Source organism: Pongo pygmaeus, chromosome 19, assembly GCF_028885625.2.
Source record: "Pongo pygmaeus isolate AG05252 chromosome 19, NHGRI_mPonPyg2-v2.0_pri, whole genome shotgun sequence".
NCBI classification, from domain to species: Eukaryota; Metazoa; Chordata; class Mammalia; order Primates; family Hominidae; genus Pongo; species Pongo pygmaeus.
The window spans coordinates 22,025,758-22,041,039 of NC_072392.2; the positions used below are offsets into that span (position 1 = coordinate 22,025,758).

General features: G+C 52.0%; 1 pseudogene; it reads right to left on the minus strand.

Moving 5' to 3' along the window:
* The window catches only part of LOC129017765 (ubiquitin carboxyl-terminal hydrolase 6-like), a 51,617-nt pseudogene extending 42,960 nt beyond the window's left edge, over positions 1 to 8,657 (minus strand).
* Between the last annotated feature and the right edge of the window lie 6,625 nt (positions 8,658 to 15,282).

A 15,282-nucleotide genomic window follows, 5' to 3' on the forward strand; every position in this document is an offset into this window, starting at 1 on the left:
CCAGGACACAGCGGGTGGTCACGGGGAGGATGAGATGCCCTCGGCTGATGGGGATGAAAGGCATCTGTGGACTCCTTTGGGACCCACAGCAGAGACGTCCTAAAGGCTCCCAACAAGCTGGTGACACAAGGATGGTGCCTTGGCCGAAAGCCCAGATCATCTGGCCACGGTGGCCGTCCCCGGGTCTGGCTGCATGAGGCCCCAGGGGCAGCTGTTCACCTACCTGGCAGGGAGTGCCTCTCACTGGCCAGCAGCTGCACCAGTGCCCAGAATGCATCCTCCTCAGGCAGATAAAGGAGGAGCAAGGCAGCGATGTGGCTCAGGTCCCTGCAGTAGCCCACCTCCTGCAAGAGCCAGAGTCACCATGGAAGGACATCACCTGGGAGGGCTGAGGTCACCTGGGAGGACTCATGTCATTGGAGAGGGCAGAGGTGACTGGGGAGGCTTCCTATGAAGAAGAGGCTTCCTCAGGATGCAAATTCATTTCATGACAAGAGCCAAGTCCATCAGGCACTTCAGCACCTTGTCCAAAATGTCTCCTGAGAGCACTGTCCTGCATGTGACACTGCCAAACTCCCGGGCTTTGGGGCAGCCCCAGGAGGAGGGTGTCATTTCTTGTTCTGAGAAGTGGTGGTCAGGCCCAGGTGACACCAGGAGTCCAGGCCCCAACTCCTTTGTGTCTCAGCTTGACCCCTTGAGACCACTGCCTTGCTTGGAGGTTTATGCCAGCAGTGAGCTGGACTCCTACCTCCTATATCCTGGTGGGTCACAAATACTAACTTTAAAAGAATCAACGACACCCCCACCAGACACCCACTCCTGTGAATACGGAAATGTGGCCCGGGAACCTCACTGCTGGGAATACTCACCAGGTTATACTCCGAATATGCCAGGAGGATGTAGAATAGTTCCCGCTGCCTAGGAAACAGAGAAAGGGGGCTATGGTTTGGTTTGTGCAGATGCTGTTAGTTTCACTTTGTCTACAAATCCTAACAACAAATCCCATTTCAGGTTCAGATGATTCACTAGATAAGCAGTGAGCTCTTCAGGGCCTGAGACTGATGAAGAAATGTTTCAGTAAAATCCACATCTGTGACATGCAAATAGCCCAGTTCTACAGTGAGTTGACCGATCCTTTTCACGCTGAATGATTTTTTTCTTTTTTCAGTTTGCACACACACCAGTTCAGTCTTTGGGTGTACAGTTCCTCCATGGTTCCAAACCAATGTGCAGTCTCCTGGCCACTGCTCCAGCCCCTCCTGGAGAGACTCCTTCATCTTCCAAATCTCCAGGGTTTCCCCTATGCACCCAGCCTCTCCCCGATCCATCAGCCCCTGGCCACCCAGACTGCTTCTCAGTCCCTATGGTTTGGCCTTTTCAAGAATGGCCTAGGAATGGGAATCCTACTGTGGTAGCTTATTGGGTCTGGCTTCTTTCCCTTAGCAAAATGCATCTAGGATCCACCCACGTTCGTGCAGCCATCACTGGTTTGTTCCCTTTTCTCACCGGGTCTTCCCGTTTGAACAGAGGAACAGCCTGTCTCTCCCCATTCCCGTGTTGAAGGCCATCCCCAAAGGCTCCGTGTGTGAGTGACAAGGAATCAAGCAGTGAAACTGGCATGCAGGTTTCATGTGGATGTCAGTTTTCAAATCAGTGGGTTCAATATCTGTGACACCTTCGGGATGCATGGTTCAAGTCCATTGAGCTTTGTGAGCCACTGCCCAACTGGCTGCCAACGTGACTGTGCCATGTCATGTTCCCAGCAGACCTGGATGAGAGTTTCCAGGACCCCTAATTCTCCCAGCATTTGGTGCTGTCAGTGTTGCCTGGAGAGGCTCATGGGCCCTCCATCCTGCCACCCTCCCGTGGGTCCTACAATGCGACCCCATGGGTCAGGGAGAGCACCTTTCACCATTGTGCATGATTTTCTTTGCTCTCTTCTGTCTCCTCAGGATCCTCCTGGGTTCTGGCCCCACATGTTCCAGCCTGGCCCAGGGCTTGGAACCAGGGAGGTGCTCAGTTCATGGTGCCGGCTGCTCCCTGGGCCAGGAGAGCTCTTGGCAGCTCTGTCATCCCTGCTGGGTGACCCTGGCTTCTGCTCCGGGGAAGTCTCCATCCCTCTCGTTCACCCCATCTCCACTGGGACCCTGCGGCTCCCGTAGGCTTACTTGGCTCCATATCGATCCTTGAAGAAGACATGGTTCCGGAGAGTCCTGCTCACATCCAGGTTGATCTGGTGGATGTGTTCAGATGATCTCTTGCCCTTCTCCTTCATGATCTGCAGGGCAGGGCCAAGAGGAGGAAGCAGCCTCAGAACAGATGGAAGCCTCCCTGCCCCAAATGGCAGTAAGCCCACAGTCAGCACTTCGGGAAGGAAGGAAAGAAGGAAGGTTTCCTTCTGCAGAAAGCTGCTTTTTGGCTTGTTACTGAAGCCAGGGAGGGTCACCAGAGCTGAGTTTGTCTGTGGTGACTATGCCACTGTCCATGCCCAGGATGTGCATCTGACCATCCCCCCCCCACCCCCAACAGGGTGGGCTTGACGTTCCCTCCAGCTGGAGACCTGGGCCCCTGACACGGCCTGTCCTGTTTGTTGTGCTCTGGCTGACAGTACCTTATATTTTCTGGGGTTTTTCGACTTGATTTCCTGAATGTTCAGGAGGACTGACCACACTGGGCCCCTGATGTTCATGGGAATGCCCTTACAGATGTGATTTATGAGCTGTGGGCAGAAAACAATCTGGTGTCACAGGCCACGGGGTGACCCCAGCAAGGACCAGAGCCTGGGGATTCTGGAAATTGTAGGTTTTGGCCCCATGATTCCTCAGTAGAGGTGAGATCAAGCTGGGACAGGGTCTGCCTTCCCAGGACTGAAAGAGTGGATGGACACTCAGAGTCGAAACTCTGATCTGAATCTTTTTCTTCCTTCAGGTCACCAGGGCATCCCTAGCCTTGAACTCCAGGTGGTCCCAGCCCTAGATTCAGATTCCCTCCCAGCAAGGTGATGCTTGCACGAATAGGCAGGCAATCTGGCGACCAGGCCTGCAGTCCTCTGGGCGAGGACAGTGTGCCACGCCCCCTCTGAGAGGCTGACGGTGCCAGGCCAAAGCCATGAGTGCCTGACCCCTGTCTCTGCAGAGAGTACTTCCAGGGGCCTCTCCCTCCACACATTACCTTTTTGCTGTTTTTCTATGTCTCCCATTCACTCAGCATTTCCAGCCACTTGCTTTTTTTTTTTCTCTCCTGCCGAATTTGCTGCCAAATGAGGAATGTTGGAGTTAGTGGAGCTGCCAGGCTTCCCAGAGCCACCCGTGGATGCTGGGTCTTGGGCTCTGGATCCCTGGTGGGACCCAGCTGGAAGGAGCCAGGGAAGGGCAGACCCTAAGGGCTGAGAGCCTTTGAGCAAATGAGCACCAGTGGGCTGGCTTTGGGACCCCAGGATGTGCCATCCTCAGGCCACAGATACACCAGTCTTAGGTCCCAGCTTCTAGGTGGGTTCCTGATACAAGCAGGCAGCCACCTCCAAGCCAGGACTGTGGTTCTCACTTTGGAATTTTAACGAACTGCCAAAGTTATGGCAACTTGGGGTCAGGTCTCTGCTGCCCCTCCCAATGACAGCGTGTTGCCCTCACCCACCACCACCCAGGCCAGCTGCTTCCTCTGCCTCACTGACCACCCGCCCAGTCCCTACATCCCTGGACCAGCCCCTCCATGCATCAGGCTCTTACCTTCGCCTCCCGGGCAGTCACAGGAGGGAGCTCCGTCTCACTGTAAGGCAACCCAGGCAGAGCTGAGGACCTGCACAGGGCCTGGAACCGCCCAAGCCTGGGAGCCGACCCCCAGAAAGGACTGGCTCTGTCCCTATCCAGCTCAGGACTCAGCCCGGGAGAAGGCACAGGGAAGGGAGGACAAGGGCCTTCCTGTGGGGCTGACTCCCAGGAGAGGCAGGACCTGGGAGAAGAAGGAGTGCAGGGACAGCCTGGCTGTGGTTACTGGGACCCTGGCATGGGGGGTGGTCAGGCTGCACAATGGGGCTGCCCGTCCTGGACTCGAGGTGGTGCTTTCTGCTGGAGCTGAGAAAGGTTAGCCCTGAGATGGGATGGGGGCCACCTAGGGTGGGCAACCGGGCCCTGACAGGAGTCCCTCAGGGAGTGACCACATCACCCCACCAGGGTCAAGGGAGCCTGCCCTGAGACCTGCCCGGTGTACTCTGGGTGCACCAGGGACCCATCCCACTTGACAGCCCCAAGGCTCTTGCAGGTTCTGACCTCCCAGCATCCACCTGCCTCTCCCTGCATCTGAGCCACACACCCTGCATTTCAGAAGTGGCACGGCTCATCAGCTCCCTCCCACCCTACCTCCCCCAGGATGCTCTCTCTCTCCATCCTATGATGCCCAAAGGATGGGCTCCTGGCTGGGTTCCTCTTACCTGACCCCAGATCCCTTCCCGGCACCAGACCCAGGGTCTTTAGTCACAAGCCCTGCTGCCTCCCTGGCCTCACCGTGACATGCCCAGAATGGGGCCCTGCCCACCTTCTCCCCCATTCCCCTAGGGCCACAACCCCCACTGTCCCCATGCCTTTCCCCCTTCCCCATGGGGACAGTGAGGGCTGTAGATCTAAGGACATGGGGGAGAACAGGGGCAGGTGGGCCCTCAGAGACCTGCTGGACAACAGCCCCAAGGCTGGCCAAGCATCTACCTGCCTCTCCCTATACCTGAACCACACACCCTGCATTTCAGAAGTGGCACGCCTCATAAGCTCCCTCCCACCTTATCTTGCCCGGCATCTGCTGTCTCTCCATCCTGTGATCCCTGAGGGATGGGCTCCAGGCTGGGCTCCTCTTACCTGGCCCCAGATCCCTTCCCAGCACCAGACCCAGGGTCTTTAGCCACAAGCCCTGCTGCCTCCCTAGTCTCACCATGAGATGCCCAGAGCGGGGCCCTTCCCGCCTTCCCCCCCATTCTCTTTGGGCCAAAGCCCCCACTGTCCCCACACCTTTCCCGCTTCCCCATGGGGACAGTGAGGGCTGTAGTTCTAGGGAAATGGGGGAGGACAGGGGCAGGTGGGCTCTGAGAGACCTGCTGGACAACAGCCCTGAGGCTGGGCCAGGTGTCTCCTCACCCTGTGGCCACAACCCTTGGATCTCACCGGGGTTGTCTCCTGGTACACAGGGCCAGAACCTCAGGCTGCCCCGCTCCTCTTGTGCTAACTTGCCGACAGAACTGCTGAGAGCCGAGGGGCCTGGCCTAGCCCAGTCTCCATTCCCACCCGCTCCCTACATGGGCCTTGCACCTCTGGCCCAACAACAACCTCAGGCTGGACCTGGCAGGGGAGCCAGGGAGGAGTTCTGACCCTGGAAAAGAGGTTGGCCCGACCTGGTGAGACATGTCCTGCATCAGAAAGGCTTTTCTAAAAGCAAACCCATCCCTGAGCTGAGACAGCTGCTTTAGGGGTGAGGGGAGCACAGAGGACTCACTGCAGAATCCCAAAGCGATCAATGCTGCTGTAGATTCCAACAGGCTCAGGCCCCTTGTCCTCTGGCAGCCCAGCTTGGTGTCCCTGTAACACAGAGGGAGCCTTGGTGAGGGGTCCAAGGTAAAGGGTGCAAGGGCCTAGGGGTATTGGCCACCCCTCCCTGCCCTGTGCTCCTAGGGAACCCAGGACCCTTTGACCAGGGTGCACTGGAAGAGACCTCCCTCCAAGGAGCACACCCAACTGTACCTTCTGATACTTCATAATTATGTCCTCCCGCTCCTGTGCCTGCAAACTATCTGTGTCCTCTATCATGTCCATCCTGTGAGACAAAATTGTCTAAAGGTTACACTCTACCCGACAGCTTCAGAGAACCCCTGAACCACTCCCACCGGGCTCCCAGATGCTGGCTGGTTGTATAACCTTCATTCCACCACTGCACTCCGGTAAAAAGGGGCCAAACCCCGTAGCCCACACCTCCATGGGTCTCTGCATTCTGAAGCCCCAAGCAGGGGTGGGCATCTTCCCAAGGACTCAAGAAGAGTGGGACCTGGACAGAGAATCCCATTGTCCCCTTATGCCAGGAAATGCACACACACCTGCCCCGGCAGGGTGAATGGTATCCACTTGCCAAGGGTGAAAAGCCTGTGATGGGCTATTCCAGAGATGCAGATGCGAACTGCGGTCAGGCACCAGAAGTCTCTGTGCGATCGGCCTCCTGGGATGCTCAGGACCACAGAGATGCCCAGTTTCCTACGGGGAACAAGATCTCTCCTGACTGCTCCGTTCTACCCTGGTCATCACTTGGGCTACCGTGGCCCTTCAGTCTAACCAGTGAAGTTGCTTTTAGAATAATGCCATTTGAGCAGGAGTGTGTTTGGTTTTGGGGATGAAAATGATCTACTGTCTCCAAAGCAGCCACTGTGCTCATGGGAACCACGTCTCTCAGGGAGGGACTGTGGACTCCACCATTCTGAGCTGTCCCTACAGGAGGGGGCTTCATTTTCCTGGGTCACTGATGAAGAACAGTGGGTCCTTGCTCCTGGAGAACATCTAGATGGACCATCCTTCCTGACAATACTTGGGGCAAAAGGAAAGCGAGGCCAGACAGAACAAGAAATACCTGAGGAGAACCCCAGTGCCTGGACCCCTTTGAATATGAGAGAAGATAGTCTCCCCTCAGCCAGCCCTCCAGGGCTCCTTCACTTTCCACAACTCCCCAAGGGCAGAAGGCTCCCCATGCCACTCACAGACAAGGGACTGTGTGTGTCCAGTGGGTCCCACAGTGACCATCAGGACCCAGCTTAGGCCCCAGGTATGTTCTGAGGACCCTTCCCTCCTCCCCACCCACAGTGGATCCATCCCAGTGTCTTCCACGGCCAGGTTCTGCCCCATCGGGATTGGAAATCTGGGCAGATTTGGGATCTACAGCAGGGAGGTCTCAGGGTTGAGGCCTGAAGTCTAGCATGGCACACAGCAGGGCTGAGAGCAAAACCCAGGGTCGTGTCTGGATTCTCAGGCCGGTTACCGCCTCTCTGACCCCAGATGTCTCACCTGTCGAATGGGGACATTCGGGAACAGCACCCACTCTACGAAGCCACCATGAGGACGAAAGAGAAAATCGTCTACACAGGCAGTGTAGAACGGGCGCCCGGTGACTGCTCAGGGATGACCCTCCTCTGTAGCTGCCCAGAGGCCAACACCGCCCATACCATAGCCACTGTCCCCAAGTCAGCCTGGAGGGAAGAGAGCAGGTGACACTCACCTGATTCTGATGAATCAGTTGGCCTGGGTTATGCCTCTCAGGGAGAAAACCTTTGAGTCCACAAGCTGCTCACCAACACCACTGTGTGTTAGTAACTGCTGTAGAACACAGACACAGGCTGGAGAGCGGATAGGTGCTAAGCACCAGTGACATTCTGATGTCATGGCACGCATCACAATGGGGCCTTGCCCAGGTCAGCAGGGCCCAGAGTCAGGGTCCTCCGCCGCCTGAGGCGTCAACATGCCTGCCTGCATTGTGTTTGTGCACATGCGTGCACACATGTATGTGGGTAAACATGTCTGTGCACATGTGTGTTACTTCTCTGGCCAGGCCTGGCTCCCCCACTCATGTGTGCACCCAGTTCCTCATCACTGTCATCCCCGGAGCCCAGGACCAGCACCAGACCTCCCTGAACTCAGCCCTCCCTACCCAGGGTGGTCCTGGGATACACATAGGGGTGGAGGGAAGTGACTGTTTCTGTTGAATTTCAGAATACAAAAGCTAATACTATTAACTAATGGTTATTTAGTATCTCTAATGGTCTTTTTAGTGTCTCTAATTGTATCGCTTCTTCATTTCTGGTATTTTAACTGGGTATTTCTCTCCATGACCCTTGGATATTTTAGCTAGAGGATCCTGTGGGGAAAGTGCCGGGCACACAGTAGGGGCTCACTCCTCTAGACATGTTATCTAACACGTGGCTCAGCTGTCCTTCCACCCACAGCCTAAGGGATGCCAAATTCCAGGGTCCAGAAAGAGCTTGGGATAAAATGAACATCCAAGGAGAGGGCTCTGACTTGGGCTTAGTCTGCCTGTGCCATCCAAATGGAGTCTCAAGTCCTGAGACAGGGCGTCCAGATGCCCCAGTGCAGGGCCCTCCTGATCAACACCTGCTCCCCTGTACTCATTAGCAACCTCACCCACCCTACTCTCAAAGCATACTTGGCCCTCGTATCTAGGAGCTCTGTATCTGTGGATTCAGCCAACAGCAGATGGAAAATATTCAGAAAATAAATTGGATGGTTGTGTCTCTACTGAACATGTGCAGACTTTGTTCTTGTCATCATTCCCTAAACAATACAGTATCACAACCATTTATATAGCATCTGCATTGTATTACACATCATGAATAATCTAGAGATGGTCTAATGTATATGGGAGGATGTGCATAGCTTATATGTAAATACTAGGCCATGTTATGTCAGAGACTTAAGTATCCATGGATTTTGGCATCTCTGGGGACCCTAGAACTAATCCTCCATGGATACCAAGGGTTGACTGTATAAACTCACTCAGGAAGGCTTCTCACTGGAGGAAGGGCCCAGTTCGGGACTCACAGGGACATCTCCCTGGACTACTGTCCATTCATCCATTGTCTCCCCCGACTCCACATCTTGGACTGTCCCAATGACAGCCCGAGCAAGAAGAGACAAGAAACAAGACAAGTTCACGCTGTCCAGTTTTGAGGTCTTGAAAGAAGTTGCACCAGTATGAGAAGAGTGGATCAGTTTTCTCCAGGATCCAGAAAGCATATCAGGCAGCCTTGGGGTGAGGAAATGAGCACAGCCTCTCTAGCAGCCCCACGGGCCTGCAGTAGGATGGGGCTGGGGCTGGCCATGTGGATCACTTGGGCCTCATGAGGCAAAAGGAAATACCAGGGGGCAGAGGAGGAGCATGGGGGCAGCTGGTTGCCTAAGGAGAAGGCACCTCAGGGAAGGAGACTACATTCATTTGTTTTCACACTGCTATAAAGAAATACGTGAGACTGGGTAATTTATAAAGGAAACAGGCTTAATTGACTTGCAGTTCAGGAAACTTGCAATCATGGCAGAAGGTGAAGGGGAAGCAGGCACCTTCTTCACAAGATGGCAGGAGGGAGTGAGTGGAGAACCAGTAATTGCCACACTTTGAAACCATCAGCTCTCCTGAGAACTACCTCACTATCCAGGGAGCAGCACGGGGGAAACTGTCCCCAAATCCAATCCCCTCCCACCAGGTTCCTCCCTTGACACAGGAGAATTACAATTCCAGATGAGATTTGGGTGGGGACACAGAGCCAAACCTGTGAGGGTATCAGTCTATCTTGCAGCTCCCCTGGGGCTGAAGCTGAGTACAGATCTGCTGGCCTTGCCCTATAGCACACGAGGTCTCTGCCAGTGCACCCCCATCTGCTGCTTCCTAGGGATGGTGGTGACTTCCTCAAGAGGAGGGTGGATTTGCTCTCCTGCTGCCCCTGCAGGGCCTTGTGGAGACCCGGCCAAGTTCTCCCAGGGTAAGGGCAGGAAACAGGGCTCCTTGCCCTTCTTGCTACTTGAGTGACAACCCTGGAGTCATCCCTAGGCCCCGTCACTGCCCCTGCTTCTAAACTGAGAACATTTTGGCAAATCTTCCTGGCAGAGGCTGGGGGCTCATCCCTGCTATCTGTTCTAGCTTGGTAAAGCCGGGTTAAGACATCTGGGCAAGCAGACAGTAGAGTGGACCCCAGGAAGGGTGGGTGGAGGGTGCTGGCCTTTGGGCTTCCCTGGACCAGGGTGGGAAGGGGGAAGTTTACCAGGAAATAGAGCTCTCAGGACTATGTTTAGGAGGAGGTGGTAATGCTGGTGGGGGGATGTCCATTCATCCATCCATTCGTCCATTGTCTCCCCCCACCCCCCATCTCGTACTGTCCCAATGACAGTCCTAGCAAGAAGAGACAAGAAACAAGACAAGTTCACGTTGTCCAGTTTTGAGGTCTTGGAAGAAGCTGCACCAGTATGAGAATAGTGGGTCAGTTTTCTTCAGGATCCAGAAAGATTATCAGGCAGCCTCAGGGTGAGGAAAGGAGCCCAGCTTCTCCAGCAGCCACACAGGCCTGCAGTAGGATGGGGCTGAGGCTGGTTTGGGGTGGAGGATAAGTGACAGCCAAGGTTTGTCAGCATGCAGAGGGGTGGCTGACTCACGGACTAGGGGCTGCGGAGCCCAGTGGTTGCGCTTAGTTCTTGGATCCTAGGAGACTTCTGGAGCCTGGATCTGGACAGCCTAGGGGTGGAGGTGGTGAGGGGCAGGGGTGGGGCAGGAGGAGAGGCCTTGCATGACAGGGTGCAGGGCAGGAAGCCAGCCAGGGACTGCTTTGCAGTGGCTGCTCCCATCCCCATTCCCACCCCCAAACCCACCCCTCCCCCCACCCTGGTGTGGGGTCGGTGGTGGGCAGGTGTCCTCTGCTTTGGCCTCAGCAGATCCCAAGATGGAAGCTGGCAGCCATGTGGGCATATCACTTGCGCCAGCTTTGTCCTGCAGTTTCTGCTTCCTGGAGCGTGGGGCGCCCACCCAGGAGAGCACGGGCACACCCCACACCTCTCATTTTGAGGGTGCTGGAAGGTGGGGGACCTAGGTCCTGCAGCCCTGTGCTTGTCCCGTGAAAATTAGCCTAGGAGCCCCGTATCCACCCATCCACGTGGAGCCCCGGGAGCCTGAACAGTAGCATGCAGCGAGATGAGGAGGGAGAGAGAACTGGAAAAGGAGAAAGAGAGATGAGGAGAAGGGAATGAGAGAGAGGACGAGAGATTGGGAGAGAGACAGAGGAGACTGAGAGGATAAGGAGGGCGAGAGATGGAGACAGAGACACAAAACGCAAAGAGACAGAGAGAGATGTGCATGAGTAGGAGGTTGAGTTACTCTGGATCCCAGTTCCCAGTGAAAACTGTAGGTCGCCATCACCTAACCACACATGCAATAAAGTCTTCTGCCTGCTGCTCAGAGCCCTGAGAACCCCTTCTCATGGAGCATAGAACCTTTGACTACTGCCCTTCCTCACTGCATTTTTGTTTTCTCTTCTGGTGAACCGTGATGTCTTGTCTATTGCCTTCCTGGGCTCAAGGATCCATCAAAAACTGATGCCGCTTTTGGGGAGGATCTGCAGTGCCTTCCACTCACCCGGCTCCCCAGGAAACTTGTGTACTTGGCTTGGGCCCTAAGCAGCTGGGTACATGCTGGGGCTCTGCTTCTCTCTTTCAGTAAGAAGGAGAACTAAGAAAGAGACTGAAGCATGGTCTGCGGAGAAGGCACTTGTGCAAACACCAGGAGAATGAGGGGCCTGAGTTGTCTTCATTTCTCCTAAAAGCATGCATTCCCGGCTGGGCGCGGTGACTCACGCCTGTAATCCCAGCACTTTAGAAGGCTGAGGTGGGCGGATCACCTGAGATCAGGAGTTCGAGACTGGCCTGACCAACATGGAGAAACCCCATCTCTACTAAAAATACAAAATTACCCAGGCATGGTGGCACATGCCTGTAATCCCAGCTACTCGGGAGGCTGAGGCAGGAGAATTGTTTGAACCCAGGAGGCGGAAGTTGCAGAGAGCCGAGATTGCACCATTGCACTCCAGCCTGGGCAACAAGAGTGAAACTCCAACTCAAAAAAAAAAAAAAAAAAAACCACATGCATTCCCTCCCAGGCCACTCTAGTGAGGGCATGAAGCACAGCGTGTGTGTGTGTGTGTGTGTGTGTTGCAGGGGTTACAGTGGACAGGATGTGGGAGGGCAGCTGCAGCTCCAAGCTGCAAGTCTTTCTGATAGAATGCTGAAGATTCCTTGGACCACAGCAAGAGAGTGTTTTCATTTGCACCCATTTTTATTAGCATTTAAACCTGTATTTTTTGTAGCATGTAAACTTAAGCTGCTTAACTATTCCTTGAAGCATTTACACCAGTGGTTCCCAACCTTTTTGCTACCTGAGACCAGTTTTCTTGAAGACAACTCTTCCACGGACCCGGGAGAAGGGGAAGGGATGATGCGGAGATGATTCAAGCCCATTACATTTATTGTGTGCTTTATTTCTATTATTATTTCACTGTAATATATAATGAAATAATTACACAATTCACCATAATGTAGAATCAGTTGAATCAGTGGGAGCCCTGAACTTGTTTTCCTGCAACTACATGGTTCCATCCGGGGGTGATGGGAGACAGTCGCAGATCATCAGGCATTAGGTTCTCATAAGGAGCACGCAATCCAGATCCCTGGCATGCGTAGTTCACAGTAGGGTTAGTGCTTCTATGAGAATCTAATGGCACCACTCATCTCACAGGAGGCAGAGCTCATGCGGTAATGCGAGGGATGGGAAGTGGCTGTTTCTACAGGTGAAACTTTGCTCACTGGCTGGCTGCTCACCTCCTGCTGTGTAGCCTGATTCCTAACAGTTGGGGATCCCTCATTTACCCAGCAAGATAAATACATTGTTATGTCAATTGAAATTATTCACCTTGAACCACCCAAAATTACCCTGCGTACCTACACCCACCCAAGGGTCCCGTAGCACACTTTAGGAGCTGCAGACAGTGAGCCTGGAGCTCCATGGAGCATTCCATCCCTTCACCATCTGTGGGCTAACAGGCTGCATTCATTTCCTAGGGCTGTTTTACAGTACCACAGACTGCGCACCTTCAACAACAGAATGTTACTGTCTCACAGTATTGGAGGCCATGAGTCCAAGATCAAGGTGTCAGCAGGGTGGGTCCCTTCTGAGGCTGTGCAGGAAGGCTCTGTTCCAGGCCTGTCTCCTGATGCGTGGGTGGACGTCTTCTCCCTGTGACTCTTCATTAAGGGTGATTCTGGTGAGGGCTCAGAAGAGGAGACTTGGACAGAATGTTGGTAGATAAATGTGCCAGTGGAAACCAGAGGGTAGACGGGACTCCACCCATACCCAGGGCTTTCTGGGGACAGACCTGTCTAAGCAGCTGCCATTCCCAACCTAATTCTGTTTCTGAAAAGCCAGGCAACAGCTGGGGCTGGGCCCTCTGGGATTTGTTTAGTGACCCGATTATGTGGGAGGCCTGGAGTGGGTGGTTGGGTGGGGGGTTTATACCCTGAGCACACCCGCAGTCTCCTTTGAACAAGAGTATATTTGGTGGGATAGTCTGAGGAACATCAAGCCACACTAAACTACCACACTGCAGCTACAATACATTAAGTATCTGTTTGGGAGATACTGGGTTTTGTTGTGAGTCTACCTTGTCTTTATCCTTGGATGCTTCTATAGCTGATCGTAACATTTTCAAGAGCAGGAGACCAGAGAACTCCTCCTGGAAACTTGGGTCTGGTGTTTCCCTGTTCCACCCAAAGCAGGCAACACATGTTAAAAGATAAATACACTTAAATATATACATATAGAAATATATTCACTTAGCATAAGCATAAAAGTTTAGGAAAACAGTTTAACAAATCTGCTTAGGTTATATCAAGAAACTTACAGTATACATCTTTTGACTCAATAGTTCCCCACCTAGGAATGTCTCCAAAAAAAAATCTCAAAATGCAGATTTCATGCACAAAAATATTCACTGAATATAAAAGCCTACAAGCCTAAAGCCTAAAACAAATGTTCAGTAATAGAAAAATGGTTAAATAATCATCACACAGTGTTCATTATGTAATCATAAATAAGGATTTCTAACAAGTCAATAATAGAATGCTTACACATTTTACATGTCGCTTATACGGTGAAGTGACAAAAAGCAGGACACTTGCACGTGAATAACCAGCTACCTCTGGGGAGGGGAACTAAGGTGTCAGGGTAGAAGAAAGGCTTCACACTGAATGCTGCTTTGTACTATCTGGATTTTTTTTAGCCTGTGAATATACTACTTTAAGAAATTTTTTTAAATGCATTTTAAAAGTACAGTAACCATTACTAAGGATTTGCTTTTATGTTTTCTATAATGTGGACATATTACTTATATCGGCATACAGTATTTTTAATACATATATGTCTTAACATATTCCTAATATATATTAAGAACAGCTTATTAATTTTATTTTCTGAAGGAATAACAAACAAAACAAAGCAGGAAGACTGACTGCGTAATATGCGGGAACTACTGCTGATTCTTTCATGGTAGAGATCAAGGACATTCTCTTGGGCCCTCAATCTCAGAAGTCAGCAGGGGAAAGCAAGCTCAGTCACCTACATGTTGACAATCAGAGTGTCTGTCAGGTTGCCCAGGGACCAGGCTGCTTTGGCTCGAACATTCAGAGACTTGTCTTCAAGTGACATCAATATTGTATTTGTTGCATCTGAAACAAATATGACATCCTATAAGACAAAACAAAACACTGAAGTTACTTTAGCAGGTCATGCTGCTACCTGTGAAATTCTCAAACTTATTTTCAGATAAAGCTAGAAGCCTTCACGCACATTTCTACTTGGAAATAAAAATTCATCTACTCAATCAATTTACTGTTCTTCTGATATTTTACAATTTGGACACTCAAAAAAATCCCAGGGGAAGCTCCCATGATTTTGGTACGTGCCATGGACACCCGAGAAGCCTATGGATTTTGCTCTTATGAACATTGAATATATAACCTGGCCTGGGACAGTTATCTGTGAACTCTTTGCTTGGTTGATTTCCATCTTGGGAAATAATGTTCTAAAGACATTTCTGTTGTTTAGAAGACACCCAATTTATGGTATTTTATTATAACAGCTCAAACAGACTAAGACAAATACCATATGTGTTGGACAACAAATCTAAGTATTTTCACATACTTGTTATTTTTCACATGACTATCATCTTATTGATGATAACACCAAGTTTTAGAGAGGTTAAGAGTCAAAGAGCTAGCAAGTCGAAGAGCTGGGCTTCAACTCAGGCCTTTTAAAGTTTGGATATGGAATCTTCCTGAAATCTCTCTGCCTTCCAAGCTTCTGCTACCCTTGCCTCTACCACCTACATTCTAATGCACAGGGGGAAACAGCTTTCCTGATATATTAAGGCTTCAAATTTTCCTATTTGCTGTTCCCCAGTGCCCTCATCCCCAACTCAAGTGAAGTAGCACCTTTTCATCAGAGATGATGCTGAATACTGGTTCAAAATGCAAAAGCATCAAATTCTAGCTCTGGTGCTCCAGTCATGATTTAAGGGTGAGAAAACACTCTTACATCACCGGCAGATTGCTGAAGGCCTCTGGCAAGATGGAAGACAGGACATCACAGGCACTCGCCTGGAGAGTTGGGTGCTCCGAATTCTGCAGGGCTCTGAGTAAAGGACCGTTCAGCATCATAGTC